Source organism: Lycium ferocissimum, chromosome 11 (assembly GCF_029784015.1).
Source record: "Lycium ferocissimum isolate CSIRO_LF1 chromosome 11, AGI_CSIRO_Lferr_CH_V1, whole genome shotgun sequence".
NCBI lineage: Eukaryota > Viridiplantae > Streptophyta > Magnoliopsida > Solanales > Solanaceae > Lycium > Lycium ferocissimum.
Genome location: NC_081352.1, coordinates 38673540 through 38679749, shown reverse-complemented (window position 1 = coordinate 38679749; position 6210 = coordinate 38673540). Strand labels below are relative to the sequence as shown.

The following is a 6210-nucleotide window of genomic DNA, read 5'->3' as shown; positions in this document are numbered from 1 at the left end:
ATGTAATTACACCCAATTCTCAACCTTCCCCCCCCCCCCCCCCCCCCCCCGACCGAGAATTGGAGAGTGTAATTACACCTTCTCAATTACACCCATTCCCACCTAATCGTGTAATTATAGATCAAATAAACAGACAACCGTATGTGTACACTAATTCTTTAATTATAGGTAGCATTGATATGGAATTCATGTCATTTTCTATTCTCTGCATGCAACAACATTTAGGGCTCGTTTGAAAGTTTGGAATTAATTACTTGGGTAGTAATTACACTGCCTAGTAATTACACTATTAGTTAATTACAACGACCATAACGTAATTACGGTGTAATTACAAGCGTGTTTGGTTGCACAAGTGTACTTACACAGTTAGTTTAATTTAAAAATAAATTTTAATTTTAATATTTAAAAAATATTGCCTTTATAAATGATGTTGAATTAGTTACTTAATAACACATTGTTTCTTGAAAATATATTAATAAATAATCATATATTTGTAACTAATATTGTAAAAAATAATTGATATATATTTTTCAAATTAATAATATTTATGGATTGGAAGTTTGGCAAAAAAATAATATTTATATATATATAATGCCATAACATTATTCAAATGTTTGACATAAAAAATCCATCAAATGTAAGTGAAAATAAACAACATGCAATGTGAAGGCAAATAACTTAAAATTGAAAATATAACCTAAATTCAAAATAGAAAAGAAAAATTTTAGCATAATACTCTTATGTTAAATTTTAACATTACATAAGTAAGTTCCAAGATAACTTAAGTAAATAATTCAAAGAAAGGGAAAATATAACTATAACCTCATTCACAACGAAATTCTACTTTAATAACATCACTCGTTATATGCCAAGTTTGTTAATGACTCATTCTTTTCAATATTAAGAAGTGTAGTTTCAAAAATTAGAATAATAACACGGTTATGCTAAATGAATAAAATAAAAAAATAAAAAAAATACGAGCAATTATATGGAACCACAAGAAGTAAATGCTGGGAATGAGAAGAAAGGAAATGAACAATAAATAATATAAAAAGAAAAATACATTTTAAAAAATAAAAATAATTAAAAAGAAATTAAAATAATAGAAATAAAAGAAATTAAATATCGAAAGAAATTAAAATAATAGAAATAATAAATAAATTAAAATAAACAAAAAAGAAACAAACTCAAAAGTAACCCAGTAATTACACCCAATTCTCAACCACCCCCGGCCTGCCCGCCCCTTTGAGAGTTGGAGAGTGTAATTACATCCTCTCAATTACATCCAATTCTCACCTAATTGAGTAATTACTTGGTCAAACAAACAGGCCAAACTGTGAAATTACACTCAATTCCAATTACCTGGGTGACTTTCCAAACAGGCCCTTAGATGATTTTGCACTTTGCAGCTTAAAGTGACCAAATAGTAATTACATGTTGAATTGTTTTTTATCCATCATATGTGGTTTTCTTTTGTCTAGCCCACCATACTAATTTCTTTGTACATGAATGTTACTTTGTTCTATAAATGAAAAATGAGGCAGTGATTTATTCAATGCCATTGTTTTTGGTCTGAGAAAGAGAGTGAAGAAGGTATACAAGTCTACCAGATGATTACATGAATTTATATTCTGAACTAAAGTTCGAGGCAAGAGCCAAGGTGGAAAGCGAGAAATGTCATGGGAGTTTATGTAAAAGTAATCCAATTGTAACTGCTTAGATTCAAATCAAGAGGAATGATGCAGTTTGAAAAGAAATAATCTATTCGCGAAGTTCTATAAGCGAAGAACATATTATTTCCTTTTCTTTTATGTGGTAGAATGAAGTAATTCACGAATATTGTTCCCTGTTGCATGTATAAAGTCTAACGTTGTGAATGATTTGTGAATAATGCTAAAGTCTTCACTCATGTTAGGCCCGTGCTATTCCTATCTAGTGTGTGTGTTGCATCAAAGAAGTGTCAACTATTGACCCAAATAGTTGCTTTTTTCCAGCATTGCACAAAAACTTACAAAAGAATTGAGATGAGTAGTTTTATTCTTATTTATGACAGCTTACAAAAGAATTGGAATTTTACATACAAAAGAATATATGAACAGGAAGAAATAGTAAACGCAGAAATAAAGTATAAATAAGGTGGTATATTATACACAATAAATATAATATTACACGTTGTCATTTCCCCTCTTTTATTTTCTTTCAAATTCTTTCTTTCCAAATTAAAGTAATGTACCGTTCATTTTTACTTGTCCACTATTGATTTTTTTCACCCCTTAATGAAGTGTGTAATGTACCATGATACCCATATTAATTGATGTATAGTTTTATTGGACTTGAAAAGTGAATTGAAATGAGTAATCAATACTATGGGTAAAACAGGAAAAAAAAATTGTCTTTTCTTGATGTCCTAAAAGTGACAAGTAAAAGTGAAAATGCTTTTTAATATCAACAACAAGTAAAAGTAAACGGAGGGAGTATCTAATATAGATTTCGAATAAAAGTAGGAAAGAGATTCGAGCAAGTCCCGTATGTAAATATTCTCCCTATGAAACGAGTTTGAATAAGAACGATTTTAATTTGCATTTCGTGTTTGAATAAACCATTGAATTAAAGATATCCACGATGTTCCTGGAAATTAAGAAATGAAGCAAATTAAAGAACCAATAGAGTAATTAGTTAGTCTTATAGATCAGACTATTTCCAATAGTATACTAGTAATCGAAAATTCCAGGAAAGACGTGAATAGTTTCTTAGTTACGTTGAAGCCTAGCTCAAGCAACTCAAACAATATTGACAATTCAAATTTCAAAGTCGGACTTTTAAATGAACTTGCAACTTCGTTGCGGTTACGAAAAGTCTACAAAGCCAAACATCACTACAAAATGCCTATATATACTTGCGAAGAGATTGTTTAATTCCTTGGATCAGCATATATAACTATTTCAGCAGAGAATTAAATTAAAGTCAAGCAGAAATATGGCGCGATTATACGGTGTGGTAGATGGTGGCTCAGCGTTTGAGGGTTCGGGGCTGATGATAATGGTGGGAATGGTTGTTATGTCTATTTTAATGATTTCTATGGTCATTTTTGCTTGTGGAGACTCCTCTAACGGGAAAAGGAGGCGTTGGGGCGGCGGAGGGTATCATGGAGGCGGTGGAGGAGGCGGCTGTGGAGGTGGAGGAGGCGGTTGTGGCGGCGGCGGCGGTGGATGCTGATCAGTTAATTAAATTCTTGTGTTTGTCCAGGGGTATCAAGGGTGTATTCTTGGATATATAGCCCTTGTTTTGGCTTGTGTAGATTAAGTAATATGTTTAATAACATGTACTGATCACAGGTACGTAAAAATAAATTCGACAGTTTATATAGAGTATAATTTTCCGACATATTAAAGAGGTTCAGATGAACATCATTCCATCCCTTTAGCTCCGCCCACACGTGTACATAACTACATATACCATTTGATATTTGTGAATATTATGCGTGGAGTCTCCAAGAAAACATTCTCACTATTTCTAGATTGTAAAAGTTACTACTGTAAAACTTTTTGTGAAAAAAAGGTAGTCCAGTGCACTAAGCTCCTGCTATGAGCGGGGTTCGGGGAAGGGCCGGATCTCTTGGTCACATGAAGACAACTTCACCAGTTATGCTAAGGCTCCCCTTCATTGTAAAACTTTATGTAGTTAATAAAATTGAGACATATTTTGTACACGCTTTGATTAGTACGCAATGGATTGAAACCCCTAGACATGCAATGCCGACTCTCAAAATTTTTAGGCCCCAAATACTTTTACGGATGAATTTTATGATTTTATTCTCTATTAGACAATATTGAAGATTGTAAAATTAAAAGAGGTACAAAATTCATATAATAAAAGAAAGAAAAAAACTATCTACTTTTAAGAGAAATATTTTAAAACTTTGAACCAAATTACTCAAATCTTCATATTATTAAATAAAGTTTTTACAACATCCAACGTAATGTATTTAAAACACATAGCTAACATCTTAAAAACTTGAAGTAATCGTAAATATTATAAATTGTAATGTTACTATGTGAAGTAAAGACAACAAGAACGAAAAATAGAAAGGCAACACTAAATTTTTTATGTATGTGTATATACTTAAGACTTCGAATTAAAATTTAGCTTTAGACCGCTAATTTCATTGAGACGCCCTTCTGATCAGTAATACTACTTTATAAGTAACTATGTTTAAGTTAGAATTTGCTTAAGAGCACATGTATATATATTGACTGTTTAAATCAAACACGGAACAAAACGTGGATCTCCTAGTACTTAATATGTATAGAGTAATAGAGATTATAACTCGCAGCTTTAATTTTGCTTATCGTTTTGCATATTTAGGTTTCTTCCACGTTTCCATAATGGCCACTCTCATTCCATTTAGGATATGGGGCTTAGCATTTTGCATATTATTATACGTCATATTTAAAATCTTAAACGACTTAGGATTCTGTCATCTTTCCAAAATTGGCCACTCCATTCCATTTCGGACTATGGATCTTAGTATTATAAAACGAGAGTTGAGAGTTTCATAACTTCATTTCATATATTTCATCTCATCAATAATTTTAGTGAGGAACGTACAATATAATTCAGTTTCCTACGAATATTTTCACGAGTAAAATATTTATTTCTCCCAATTCACGACACGATTCGAGTTTGTCACGTTCAATCAACAATAAGATCAGATGCCCTATCTTCATCAGTTGGTGCTTACCCCCTTTCAGGTTTATCAAGATCAACACAAACGGCAGTTTCATGCCTAATTTAGGACTAGCGGGATTCAGAGGTGTTGCATGAGATGACAAGAGAGGGTTTGTAGGCGGATTGTATGTGTGTCTTAGTATGAAAGCAACGTCCAGCCTAACATCGGAATTATGGGTTATACACAGCAGCCTAACCTTGGCGAAAAACTATAACCTGAAGAAAGTGATTATTGAAACTAACTCGAATGATGCTTTGATATTGCTAAGTCATGTGAGAGATGTCACCGAAAATCACCCTAGTCATGTTGTGATAGAAGGATGTAGGCGTCTCATATGTGAGCCCGTGATTTCTCTACTCATACGTTGAGACAAGGTAACAATTGCGCAGATCACTTGTCAAAGTTAGGAAGAAAGCAAAACTAAAACTTGGTGATATTACATCATCCATCACTATCTATGCATCAATTGCTTCTTACGGACATGGCTCACGTAGCTTATGCTATGTATCCGAAGCATGTAACCTAATGTGTAGTAGCAACAAAAATATTGTTAAATTGTAACATTTGTATAAAATGAAAAGAATACACTTCTTTTAACTTTTGTTTACTAAGTAGGTAGCCTCTACTTAATTAAGGTTTTAGCAAAAAAATCATTTATTGCAGATTAATCAATTTTTGGAAGAAATATATATATATATATATATATATATATATATATATATATATATATATATATATATATATATATAAACGTTTTCTCTTTTTTATTAATCATAAATGGTTTAGACCAAACGTAGAAAAACAATTAATGAAGGCTCAAACAAAAAACTATGACATCCATGAATTTAGGTGCGCATTCGGTTTTACATTATTCGGTTTCGATTTTTCGGTGTTTGGTTTCTAAAAACGACAATCCAATCAAACCAAAATAAGTTTGGCTTGGTTCGGTTTTCTATTTTCGATCGTTTGTTTTCGGTTTGGTTATTTGGTTTGTCATATAAGATAATTAACATAATTGAATAGTTATATTTGAATGATGAAAAAGAACAAATATTATAGAGAATGAGAAATAATCATGTCAAGTCTCTTAAATATATTTTAAATATAATTCATGGGTAAAACTTAAAAATACAATATTTAAAAGTATATAAATTCATGTCCATAACCTAAACATTGAGAATGAGTCATTTTATATTCTAATACAAATAGGCCACTAAGTAAGAAAGAGTGGAAGTGGTAAAACGCTAAAACTCAAACTCCCTTAAATGGTACTATATGTTAAATAAAATGATATATAAAAATTATATCGGTTTTTATTTTTCTAAATCTGAAACCAAACCATAAAACCAAAATTTTAATTTCTCAATCCCAAATCAAACCAAAAACTGAAAAACCAATCCAAAATTAGATTTGGTTCGATTTATTTTTTCGGTTTAGTCCAAATAATACACACCCATACATGAATTAGAAAACATCTTCTC

At 31.2% G+C, this 6210-nt stretch overlaps 1 long non-coding RNA gene across 1 annotated transcript; it reads left to right on the top strand.

Moving 5' to 3' along the window:
- The first annotated feature begins 2692 nt into the window (after nt 1-2692).
- On the top strand, nt 2693-3652 carry LOC132036335 (uncharacterized). Its single transcript, XR_009409564.1, has 2 exons — nt 2693-2810; nt 2857-3652. It is a non-coding gene; the product is annotated as an uncharacterized LOC132036335 (long non-coding RNA).
- Nucleotides 3653-6210: the final 2558 nt, after the last annotated feature.